The 13,548-nt window shown below is 39.1% G+C and overlaps 1 protein-coding gene and 1 pseudogene across 12 annotated transcripts in view; both read left to right on the top strand.

Moving 5' to 3' along the window:
• ATE1 (arginyltransferase 1) overlaps positions 1-13,548 on the top strand; it is a 227,633-nt gene that overhangs the window by 208,909 nt on the left and 5,176 nt on the right. The gene's annotated exons all lie outside the window — the stretch shown is intronic.
• On the top strand, positions 11,871-13,421 carry LOC138168723 (phostensin-like; annotated as a pseudogene).

The raw sequence follows: 13,548 nt of genomic DNA, 5'->3' as shown, positions 1-13,548 counted from the left end.
CGTTATTTATTTAGTAAATTTTTTTATTCATTTTAAACTTAAGTACAAAATGAGAAAAAAAATCAGTGCCATGTGCACAGCAGAACACAAAAGAGAGGATTCAATATAAAACAATAAATTTTCATTTCAGGAAAACCTATATAATAAATACTACACATTGTTTTACAAACCTACCCAGCTTTTCTTTGCTTCCTTGTAGTTTTTCTTTTTTTCTCTGCTGTACACTTGTTACTTAATTTTTTTTTACCCTTTCTTTCTCCCCACCTAAAGAAGGCTACAATTAAATATGGATGTATATGTGTATACATAAATATCTATAAACATGCATATATATATACAGATATATACTCATAAACATAAATCTAAGACTGTATACTATGCATATTTCCACTTGTAATCTCTTTCTCTGAAGGTGGAGAGCATCTTCCTTCATAGATTCAAGTTTTTCCATGTTTTTCATAATCAACCAGCTCATTATTTCCTATACCACAACAGCATTCCAACATAGTCACATCCAATCTGAAAGATTATCTATGAAAACATTCCCAATTTTCTGCATTCCTTCTGTTCTTGGCTACATTAATTTTTTTGTACAAGAAAATTTTAATTCAAAATAACCAAAATTATCACTTTTACACCTCCTAATATAGTTTAAGGTCTGATACTTCTGAATCTCCTTCATTTACATCTTTTTTTCCCTGGTTTCTTTGAAGTTCCTGACCTTTCGCTCTTCCAAATGATCTTTGCTATTGCTATCTAACTTATTAAGATAATTTTTAGTACTTTTATTGGGATGGCATTGAATAAATACATTTGTTAGATAAAATTGCCATTAAAAATATATTGACATTGCTTACCCATGAATAATAAATATTACTTCAGTTCTTTAGATCTGCCCTTAATTGTATAAAAAGTGTTTATGCTCATAAGTTCCTGTGTCTCTTTTGGCATGTATCCTCTTTGATATTTTATACTGTCTAGTTATTTTAAATGGCCTAAAACAATATTGAATAATATTGCTCACACATAGTGTAGTTTCCCTATTTTTCTTTTTTGATTAAGCCAATTTTAGTTTTAACTTTGAGATCATAATTACTACCCCTGCTTGTTTTTACATAATAAATTCAGCTCCTGCCATTTCTTTTATCTTTGTGTGTATGTCTAATTTTTATTGTTTCCTGAAAACAGCGTATTGTTGAACTCAAAATTTTAATCTGCCATCCATTTCTGTTTTATGGATAAATTCTTCCCATTTCCATTCTAAGCTAGAATTACTTGTTGTGTATTTTCCTCTTTCTATTTTTCCTCACTATACTTCTTGCCCTATCCCTCCTCACTCCTCTACTTTACTTTTACCCACTATCTTGCCTTCCTGTTCTTTATTCTACCCACCCCTCTAAAAGTTCTTCCCTTATCCTCTCCCCCACCTTATCCCCTTGCCCTCTTATTTCTTTCTGAATTTAAAAGACTTTTTACATACATACATACATACATATGTCTATGTATGTATATAGTTCCCTCTTTAACCCATTCCCAGTGAGAGTAATGTTCCTGCACTACCTGCCTTCTCCCCTACTAGCTTCTTTTATATCAGTTCTTCCTTTTATGCCTCATTTGTATGAGATGTCCTTTTATCTTTCCCTACAGTTTTTTGTAGAATCACCCTATCATATAAAGCTGAACTCTAAATCTTTCTTTTACCCAAATAATGATAACAGTCATAAGAATACTGATAACAGGGGTGGCTAGGTGGCACAGTGAATACAGCATAGGTCCTGGAGTCAGGAGGACCTGAGTTCAAATCCAGCCTCAGACACTTAACACTTACTACCCATGTGACCTTAGGCAAGACACTTAGCCCAAATTGCCCTACCTTCCCCCCTCCAAAAAGGAAAAAAAAAAGAATACTGATAACATTTACACATATAGGAAATAAAGTTTGACCTTATTGAGTCTCTTATCATTGTTTTTTTGTTTTTGTTTTTGCTTTTTGGAGGGCAATTAGGGTTAAGTGATTTGCCCAAGGTCACACAGCTAGTAAATGTGTCAAGTGTCTAAGGCTGGATTTAAACTCAGGTCCCCCTGACTTCAGGGCCAGTGCTCTATTCACTGCGCCACCTAGCCACCCCCCTTATAATTGTTTTTTAGTGTTTACTTGATACTTCTGGATTTTGTCGAATTTTCCATTAAGTTCTGCTGTTTTGTTTTGTTTTTCACAAATACATGAATGTCTTTCAGGTCATTAAAGATATTTTTTTTCCATTCAGGATTATACTTAACTTTGCTGGATAAATTACCCTTGGTTGTAACCCCAGATCTTTTGCTCTGCAAAATGTAGTGTTACAAGACCTACGGTTCTTCAACATAATAGCTACTAGGTGTTGTATAATCCTTATTGTAGCATCATGACATTTACTTTGTTTTTTTTTTCTTGTTGCTTGCAATATTTTGATCTTTGTGGGAGCTTTTAAACTTGACTATGATATTCTTATAAGTTTTCCTACTGGGATCTCTTTCAGATGGTGATCAGTGGATTTTTTCTATTTCTGCTTTGCCTTGTTCTAGAACTTCAGGGCACCTTTCCTTGATAATTTCTTAAAATGCTTTATCAAGATTCTTTTTTTTTAATCATAATTTTCAGGTAGTCTGACTGTTCTTATATTAATTTTCTTGGATCTGTTCTCCATAACAGTTATTTTTCAGATGAAATGTTTTACATTCTCTTCTACTTTTTTCATTTTGATTTTGTTTTATTATTTCTTAGTATCTTAGAATGTCATTTCCCCCTGCCCACTTCTAGTTTTTAAGGAATTATCTTCTTCCTTAAGTTTTTCATTCTCTTTCAAGTTTGTTGACTGTCTTTTCATATCATCTTTATTTTCTTGAATTGCTCTTAATTTTTTTTCCTAATTTTTCCTTGATAGCTCTTATTTGTTTTTTTTGGAGGGGGAAAGGTAGGCCAATTGGGGTTAAGTGACTTGCCCAAGGTCACACAGCTAGCTTTTTGTGTTAGGTGTCTGAGGTCAGATTTGAACTCAGGTCTTCCTGACGCCAGGGCTGGTGCTCTATTCACTGTGCCACCTAGCTGCCCCTATCTCTTTTTATCCCTCCTAATTCTTCTACTTTACTTCTGCCCACTACTTTGCTGTCCTATTACTTTAACTTACTTCCCCACCTAAGATCCCTCCTTTGTCCTCTCTCCCACTTTAAAATCCCTGCCCTGTCCTCCCCCCTTCCCTTATTCCCTTAGCTTTTTATTTCTTTCTGAATTTTGAAGATTTTTATGCCTTTCTAAGTATGTATGTATGGTTTCTTTAACACATTTATAATGAAAGTAGGATTCCAAAACCAGTAGCCCTCCTCCCCTGTCTAGTTCCTCTGTGTCATTTTTTCCTCTTGCACCTCTTTTGTATGAGGTAATTACTCCTTTCGTAGATGGTTTACTTTTTTTAGTGTCTCTTCATACTCAGCTCTACCCTAGTCTTTCTTTCAGACTACCCAATTACTAATAACAATCGTTGACATACATTTTACATTTCTTCCTATAAAAAGTAAACAGTCTGTCCTAATTGAGTCTCTTGTAACTAGTCTTTGATGTTTGCCTTATATTTCTCTTGGATCTTGTATGTCACATTTTCTGTTGATTTCAGGTCTTTTTTGCAACAAAATCCTGAAAGTGTGGCAATTCATTGAATATCCTTTTTTTTAATTCAGGATTATGATCAGCTTAGCTGGGAATGATATTTTTAGTCTCAACCCCAGTGTAATAGTAATGGAATTTAAAGATCCCCCTGTTTTGGCTTGGTTTTTGGTTTGATTGTGTTAAAACCCAGAGTTTGTGAATCCCACTTGTGGGATGGACTTGTTGACATGAAAAGAGAGGGCTGAACTGGGAGGAGCTGGTGGCATAAATTTAGAGAGACACAATAAAAAGAGAGAGGCAGAAGAATTTTTTGGAAGCAGCATCTTGGAGGCAGAGACAAACTGAGGATTGCTGAGGGCCAGTTTGAATTGCCCAGGACTTTTGAGAGCTGCCACCCGGAGCTGCCAAGGACTGAGGAGACATGGCTGTTATGCTGGTACTTTGTCTGTCTGTTTTGATGTTGTTTTGCCAGATTTTTCCACTGGTGAAAGACAGTCTTGTTGTTGCAAAAGTTTTGTACCTTGCTGTTGGTTCAGATCTCCTAAGACTGTTCTGCAGACAGAGAATGAATTAATGAAGATACTGGCAATATATCTTGTGGCCTTGCTAAGCTTTGTCTCCCCAGGAACAAAGATTGCTGAGAACTTGCCTTGGGTCAAGATGAAGAAAAGACCTCTCTTTGGGTATTAAATGCTGTACTTAAGCTTGTTGTAACTCTGGGGTAGATGGCCTATTCAGTTGTAATCCAAGGGTAGGGAACTTTTGACTTTTTTGTGCTCTGTGATTGAACAAATGAATGTACTTTACTTATGATTGGAAACTAATCTCCATTTGAGAAGAGGGGCTTTGTGATGGACTAAATGAAGGTACAGCCTAGGGGTGGAGTAGTATTTAGAAGAGGGACTTTGTGATTTATTAAATGAATGTAATGTCCAGGGGTGGGGTAGTACTTAGAGATTATTGAATTACACTTGGTAAATGCTGTATTTTGAATGATGTCATATTTTGATTTTCTCTGTTCTTAATTTTTCACTGAATAAAATGGAGAGCACCTATGCTGGTATTTTGAATCTTGGGAAGTTGCCTTTGCTTGGCATTACACCCAGTTCTTTTGCTCTTCCATATATAGTATTCTAAGACCTGTGATCTTTCAGCATAGCAGCTACTAGGTCTTGTGTGATTCTAATTGTGGCTCCACCACATTTGGGTTGTTTTTTTTTTTTTTCTTGTTGCTTGTAACATTTTCTCCTTGAGATGGGGGTTTTCAAATTTGAATATGATGTTCCTGTTCCTCATAGGATCTTTTTCAGGTAGTGATCAGTGGGTTTTTTCTATTTCTATTTTTCCCTTATTGTTCTAACACTTCAGGACAGTTGTCTTTAATTGTTTCTTGTATTATTGTATCAAGTTTTTGATCATAGCTTTCATATAGTCTGATTATTCTTATGTTTTCTCTTCTTAATATGTTCTCCAGATCAGTTGTTTTTCTTATGAGATGTTTCACATTCTTTATTTTTTTATTCTTTCTATTTTGTTTTATTATTTCTTGTTTTTTTTTTAATTTCACTGACTTATCCTTGATCAGTTCTAATTTTCAAGGAGTCATTTTCTTCCTTAAGATTCTGGATCTCCTTTTCCGATTGGTTGACTTCCTTTTCATAATCTTCTTGTTTTTCTTGGATTGTTCTTATTTAAAAAAAAATTTTCCTTAATATCTCTCATTTGATTTTTAAAATCTTTTTAAGTTCTTCTATGAATTCTTTTTGGTCAGATGACCATTTGACAGTACTCTTTAGGTAGGAGCGGCTTTTTTTTGCTTCAGTATCCTCTTCTGAAGATGAACCCCATTCTTCTCTATTTCCATAATAACTTTCTGTGCTTATGCTCTTTCTCCTTTGCCTACTCATTTAAAAAAAATTATAGCACCTTGTTATTGTAATCACTTCTAGTCCTGGTGTATGGGGGATGATGTCTCTGGCCTCAGATACTCCTTTAGTTCTCCCCTCTGGACTGCCAAAACCAAGCCCTCCTGTAAGTACCCCCAGCCAATAGCATCCCTGCTCCTCTGCTTCTGTACTCATTGGGCCTGTGCTGGTTCCTTCTTGCTGAGGTCCATGTCTCAGACAGCACAGCTTAGCCTGGTGTCACTTATCAGCAGTGGTTTCTTCAGTCTTCCCTGCTTAGATACCCACTCCTCACACTGTCCAAAAGGTGATAATTCCTGTGGCTGGGACTGAGGCTACATCCCAACCCTGCTAACCACAGGGCTTGCTGCTTGCTATTCCAGTGGAATTAATCTGGAGGTGTTTACAATTCACAGGGACCAAACCTTGGATCTTTTTTGGTTGTCCCACAAGGACCACTGTTCTTTCCCAGCTCTTCTTTATTTTTACCACCCTATGTTCTCCCTAAGGCACTATTTTGTTTGATTTGCGGAGAAAATCTGGAGAGCTTGGAATTTTCTGACCTACTGTAGCAGCAAGCACCCCACCGTCCCCAGGGTGGCTGCTCACACAGGTTCTTAGATCTGCTTTGATAAAGGAAAGCAACTCAAAATGGGTTAACAAGCTTATTTTAATCAAACATGTATCGTTTACCTAGTACAGGGGAAAGAGGTCAGCACCCCGAACTTCAGAATATACAGACAGAATTATCAAGACAGAAACAGATCAAGTAGACAGATTTCAAACTGTCCAACCATTACATCCATACCCAGTCAACATCTGGGTTTCAAAGCTGGGGGCTCTGGACAACGGCTTCCCATAATCCATATCAAATCACAGAACACTTCTCAAAGTGAGCCCCAAAACAAAGCTACACATCAGGGCTTATATAGCCTTCTCCTGGCTCAGAGAATGTAACAACCTTATTGACTCCCTGGCCAATCAAGAAGTATCTACTGAAAAACAAGCCTCCCACCCCAGGCTCCAGGTGCACTTTAGCCTAGGGGCAGGGAAGATCTTTAAAATTTACATTCCCATTACATTCGGCCCCAAGATCTTTGATGCCCATAGCATAGTCAATTTACTTTTGAATCAGCACTAAACATCTCTTAGGTCACATTTTCAAGACACAGAACTGAAGTTACCAAAGTGGCCACTGGGCCTTAAACAAACACAAAATACATTGTATTACTACTTCAATTCAAAACAAGAGGCCAAATAAAGTTCTCTTGGGGGGAGGGAGGTGTCCTTCCCTTTACACAGCTTCCAGCCCCTGCTTCCAAGTACAGAGAGGGGGCTGGGCAACAAAACCAACAAGGTAGCGTCCCTGGGGATCCAAGGCACTTCATCCCACCCACCATAGTCACAAGTCCATCCTCCCCCTGGGTCCCAAACTGTGGGATGCAGCAAGGAAACACATTCAGTGCCCCTGCTTTGCTGCTCAGTTCTTATCTTTTCCTGTGGCTGAATTCCGAACTCCTGGGTTCCTTCTCCTCCTGCAGGCGGCAGCCACTCCTGGCTTCTGCCCAGGTCCCAATGCAGGCAGCTCACCATTCCTGCTCTCAGCTCAGTGAAGTCCCCATGCAGGCCATTCTTCTCTCCTGCTCCACAGAGTCACAGCTACCACAACTGGGAAACAAACAATTATCCCAGCCCTCATACTTACCTTTTACTCTGCAGATCCTGTTCGTGAGGCCATTTTGCGGCAAGCACCCCAAGCGTCCTCAGGGCGTTTACCAACACAGGTTCTTGGATCTGCTTTGATAAAGGAAAGCAACTCAAAATGGGTTAACAAGCTTACTTTAATCAGTCAAACATATATCAGTTTACCTCTTTCAGGGGCAAAAGGTCAGCATCCTGAACTTCAAAGTATACAGGCAGAATTAATCAAGACAGAAACAGATCAAGTAGACAGCTTTCCAAACTGTCCAGCCGTTACATCCATACCCAATCAACATCTGGGTTTCAAAGCCGGGGGGCTCTGGACAGTGGCTTCCCATAATCCATATCAAATCACAGAACACTTCTCAAAGTGAGCCCCAAAACAAAGCTACACATCAGGGCTTATATAGCCTTCTCCTGGCTCAGAGAATGTAACAACCTTATTGACTCCCTGGCCAATCAAGAAGTATCTACTGAAAAACAAGCCTCCCACCCCAGGTTCCAGGTGCACTTTAGCGTAGGGCCAAGGAAGATCTTTAAAATTTACATTCCCATTACACCTACCCTGCCATCTTCCCAGAATCCTTTCATCATCTCATAGTTCGAGTTCTATAATAATGCAAAGGTGGGTCTGCCTGCCACAAATACTTCCCCACTCTCGTCCATATTCCATTTAGCTGCCAAGAAGTTGAACCCTTGAGGAATTGCCATGAACAGTTTAGGACCTTGAAGAAGGTCTTTACACAATCTAGTCACCTACCTTCCTCAATGTACAAGTTCCTCTCAAGTACAGACATGTTGCCTCCTTACTCAATATTTCAGTGGCTCTTTATCCCCTCCAGAATCAAATACAAAATCTTCTGTTTGCATTCAAAGCCTTTATAACCTAGCTCCCCCACATCTACTTTTCCAGTCCTCTTGCACCCTACTCTCTGCCATCTGCTCCTCAATTTAGTGACCTGGGTCTCTTTGATGTTCAGTGAACAAGATATTCTCCATCTCAGCTCCAGGCATTTCCTCTGGCAGTCCTCCATGCCTAGAATACTCTCCCTTATCTCTGTCCCTTGGCTTCCTTTGCTTAGTCCCAAATAAAATTCTATCTTCTATAGAAAGTTTTTTCTAACCCCTCAATTCTAGTACCCTCCTTCTGTTATTTACTTCCTAGCTATCCTTTATGTAGCTTGTGTGTGTGTGTTTGCTTGTTTCTTCCATTAGATTGTGAGTTCCTTGAGGGCAGAGGAGTAGGTCACGTGAGTTTTAGGATTTTTGAGGAAGCATCAATTTGTATATTAAAGTCCTCTAGAATGAAGACAAGAGTTGTGGTCAGAGATGGAAACCAGGCCTGAAATTACTGAAGAGAGGACAAAGTGGTAGCTGATTATATAATGGCCACCAGGATCTGAATTGGACAGTAATTTGTATAGCATGAACCTTGAAGGAGAAAATTGTGTTGGGTGAGGGTGATATTGACAGTGGGGAGCAAGAAGTGCAATCCAACTTCCCAAACTAGCAATACAAGTGAAGGTGAAAATCCTAGAAAGGAAGGTGGTGGTCAGAGTGCGGTGTTTTGAGGGAGCCAGATCCTGATGAGTATATGATAAGAGTGAGAGAGAAAAAAAAGGTTTAGGAAGGAATACATTTTTTTGTCATTTTTATTTTTGTTTTTGGAGCATACGTTGCTGGGAGGGGGGGATTCAATGGAAGAGATGGGCAGATCTAGAGTAGGATATTTTTGGGGAACCACTAAGCTAAATGTGAAGAATTGAGTATAGGGAAATGAAGATTCAGAATGACCGGAACAAGAAGAGTTTAAAAGTTTGAGAGCATGCTAGCCAGTGAGGAATGAGCCTGTGCAGAGTGTGAATTGTTGGAGAGTGGTCCATTGAGGGAGGTAGGTGACTAGACTGTGTAAAGACCTCCCTCAAGGACCTAAACTGTTTATGGTAATTCCTTAAGATTCAACCTCCTGGCAGATTGTATTGTAATTTGGAGGGTCTACCTCACAGAAGGCAGATTCCCTCATTGTCCTAATTATTGACACCTGGAGATGTTCTAGTTTATAGTGTCCTTCCTAAATGTGGTGCCCAGTGCTAATACAATAATCCAGATATAATTTGGTCATAGCAGAATACAGTGGAATAGTCACCGCCCTCATTCTATTAATTGTGCAGTTGCAGCCCAAGTTTTCTTTAGTTTGCCATTTTACGCTGTTAATTCACTGAATCTTTCATCTACCAAAACTCCCTAGGTGTTTTGTATTTGAACTGCTGTCAAGCCACATTTTCCTTATTCTCTACTTGAATAATTTTTTTAACCTCAATATATAGCACTGTACATTCATCCCTATTATATTCTACTGTGTATTTAGGTTTCCATCATTATCTAGGTGCAGAGTCACTGATAAACTTCTCTAAACTAAGCTACTGTATGTTATCAGATGGTAGATCCCAGTCTATAATAGGGATTATCCTCACTTTCCCACCAAGTTAGAACTTGTCAGTTGAATTATCCTTATAAGACCTCCAGGTCACTTCTAGGTCAAGATGAGGCATCATTGTAGGGCTTTTTTAGATGCGAATTATGTAAGATAATAAAAGCACATAGAGGGTTTGCAATCTGGACTTTTGGAGGAAGAACCCACATTAACAAGATCATTGATCTATTCATTGGAATATAAATGAACTAAGTATCAACTTAAGAAATCAGTAGTTTCTGTCAGCTTTTCGTGATCTTTCTGGATCTGAATTCCATCATCCAGCATAGCAGCTATCACTTCTAGTTTTGTGTCATCTGTAAGTTTTATAGATACAATATTTATCTTGTCATCTAAGTCACTGATGAAAAGGTTCAACAGGCACAGAACTCTGCAGTAGTTTACTAGAGACTTCTCTGTAAGTTAACTTTTAACTATTATTTATATTTCCCCTCGGTCATTCAGCTGGTTTCTGCTTCTCTTGCCTGATCTTATCCCTTTTTATCTTCTCTTTCAGTTGTGACTTTTCAAATGTATCTTTTTTTTCTACTGTCCTATTTTATGCATAATTATGTTAAGGAATGTTAACTCCAGGATGGGTTCACATCTGTCCTGTGGAACAAAGCACATGATTTATGACAGCCATTTTCCTTTCTACTCAGAGGGACACTTTCTCATATCTGAGAGGTTGTATTTTTTAAGGCTGTATTTTGAATAGATGAGACTCTTAGGCACCTGAATAAGTTGTGCGTTATTGTCACCATAGTTTCTATTGTATCTAGTTGTTAAAATAAATTTCTCTATCAAGAACTTTTACTTCTTTAGCATTTTTTGGTTCTAAGAGAAGTTGGACATATATACAGTTGCAGTAGAAAGCTTTGTATCTCTAAAAGAACAGCTGCTTATGAAACACCTGCTGCTCAATTTGAAACTGTACCCAAAGGTCTATAAAACTGCATACCCTTTGATCCAGCAATGCCACTACTAGGTTTGTATCCCAAAGAGATCATAAAAAAGGGAAAAGGACCCACTTGCACAAAAATATTTATAGCAGATCTTTTTGTGATCTATAAGATGATGATGAGAAGGTAGATGTTGGAAAAACCTGGAAAAGCTTACATGAACTGATGCTGAGTAAAGTGACCAGAACCAGGAAAATATTGTACACAGTAATAGCAACATTGTTTGATGATCAACTGTTATAGACTTAGCAATTCTCAGCAATACAATGACACAAGACAATTCCAAAAGACTAGTGATGGAAAATGCTATCCACATCCAGAGAAAGAACTGTGGAGTCTGAATGCAGCTCAGAGCATACTATTTTCACTTTTTTTGTTGTTCTTTCTCATACTTTTTCCCTTTTGTTCTGATTCTTCTTTCACGACATGACTAATGTGGAAATATGTTTAACATGATTGTATAACGTGTATCAGATTGTTTGCTGTCTTGGGAAGGGGAGAAGGAAAGGAGGGAGAAAGAAAAATTTGGAAATCAAAATCTCACAAAAATGAATTTGAAAACTATCTTTCCATGTAATTGGAAAAAATAAAATAATATTCCCCTCCTCTAAAAAAGAAACACCTACTGCTAACTTTCGGAGCCTTTGTATGAAACAATGTAATATTTACTTTGACCTCAGATGATGACCATATGTTTACTATTTTTTCAAGTGAAAATAGTTTGAAAGAATTATTTAATTACAATGGAGTACTTTTGTGGCCATGACCTGGATTATTATCTTGTATAAGTGTTTTTAAGAGATTAATACTTGGGTGAGGCACTTGAAGTAACATGCCAAACCAAAGTGGTAAATAGAGTTGTCCCAGAATGAGTGGGTCAATGAGGGCTCTGGGCTTAGAGAAGTTACTCTTTGTGTCTTCTCACTCTGCCTACCCCAATACTTCTCCTAGTAACATGTGTGTGTGTTTATGTATACATATATACATGTGTGTATGTATGTATGTGTATATATACACACACACATACACACACAGGTGAAATCAAGATTAATTGGTCATCAGGGGCAACCTTGAAAGTGAAAAATAATCACAATGCTTACACCCTAGAAGATGGGTAAAAATGAAGAGAAGCTGCTCCATTAACCTTGCTTTGATACTTGATGCTTACAGATTTATTGTAGGTATATATATATATATATAAGGGTATTGGATTTTATCACATTTATTTAAGCCTGAGCCATCTCCTGTTCCTCACTTGGTTGTATCACAGCAGACCTTTCAACACAGAGGGCTGAGTATGGTCCTGTAATACCTTAGAGTTGGCTGCCAAGGTGAGAACCATAAGAATATGGGAATGACTCCACTTCTAGGCAGTCAGTAAAGAGTGTTTTGCCAGAACACATGGACAAGATTAAGAGGAGAGGCATGTGGAGTTCCATTGAAAGCATGTATATTTTTTAAAATTTGGATAAGGTCAAGTGCAGAAATCTAATTACTAAAAGTGTCACTAAATTATGTTGTAGTGATCACAACTATTAAGTATTTCCTAACTTTTAGCCTAGATCATTCTTTGATAGAATAAGAGCAGAGACACAGCCCAGCAGAAACTCAGGAATAGAATCTGGTGAGAATAGAGTCAAGAGAACAGAAGCTGAGCCTGGGGAAGGCTGGAGAAAGGCTGAGGGGAGCAGAAGTTGGAGAGCAGAGCCTCGGGCCTTCAGAGGAGATGGAGGAGAGTAGTCCAGAATTAACAGAGGCATGGCAATGGGAGAAAAGCTCTGGGGAAGCTCAAGAACAAAATGGGAAACCAGTAGAACCTCAAGAACAGATTTCTGTGGGATGTGAAATGGGAGAATGTAGACTAGGCCCAGGAGAAGAAAGCACAAGATATTCAGGGGAATCCAAGACAGAACAGAAACTAATGCAGAGGACATCCAGGGAGAGCTCAGGACTTTTGGAGACACAGAAATGTCAGCTAAATCCTAGGGAGTTTCAAAAACCAAGCTCAGGAGTAATGGAGGCACCAGAAATGAGACTGAATCTAGGAGAGGATGGAGAGAAGAGTTCTAGACAGATGGAAGGACAGAAATGGAGAATGAACTCTGGGAAGGCTCTAGAACAGAATCCTGGGAGATCAGAGGCTCAAGAACAGAAGCCTCAGTGATTTCAGGTTCTAGAGATAAGAAGTTGGGGGTGCCTGGGGTAGAGGCTGGAGAAAGGAGGATAGATGTTGCTGAAGAGAAAGCTGGGGATGGAGGCAAGATGGTGAGCTCTCCAACCAAGCTCCTCTCTCTTAAGGAAGTTGTAAGCAGAAACCCAGGGCCTCAGCACCACTTACCATCCTCAGTGTCTCCCCTACCCCCCTGCTCCACCAGCTTCTCAACCCTCAGGGATGACATGTCTCCTGTTCTGTGGGATAAAATCTGGGTCTAGGTCAGGAGCCTCATGCCACAATAGACACTTCAGGAAGTCTAGGCCCGAGCAGCCTCTGCCCCACCTGAACCCCAAATCCCTGGCCCTAGAAAGAAGCAGTACCTCACTGCTGAAGAGATAGTGATACTTGCTGGTGCTTGGGGGTTTACCTCCATCTCAGCTGAAGCTGCCTCCCCAGGAGGTCCCCTGAGAGACATCATAAACAGCTCAAAATTTCATTTAATGAGTCAGCCGTGGAGACCACCTATTATTACCCTTCTGAGAATTGTGTGCTAGAGGACTTAGGCCTTTATCCTGAAGTCTGACCCCCCCACCCCACTCCCCACCCCCATGAATAGGAAGATGAGGAATTTTTCTGCTACTGCAAAGGGTGAAGTCCTGCAGACTAAGGCTCTGCTGGGAATGTGGCCTGCTGCTGGTAACCTTTCCACC

This window comes from Petaurus breviceps, unplaced genomic scaffold (assembly GCF_028583685.1).
Source record: "Petaurus breviceps papuanus isolate PSGF00001 unplaced genomic scaffold, PetGlider_PUasm1.0 37, whole genome shotgun sequence".
Classification (NCBI taxonomy): Eukaryota; Metazoa; Chordata; class Mammalia; order Diprotodontia; family Petauridae; genus Petaurus; species Petaurus breviceps.
This window is presented reverse-complemented; position numbering and strand designations above follow the sequence as displayed.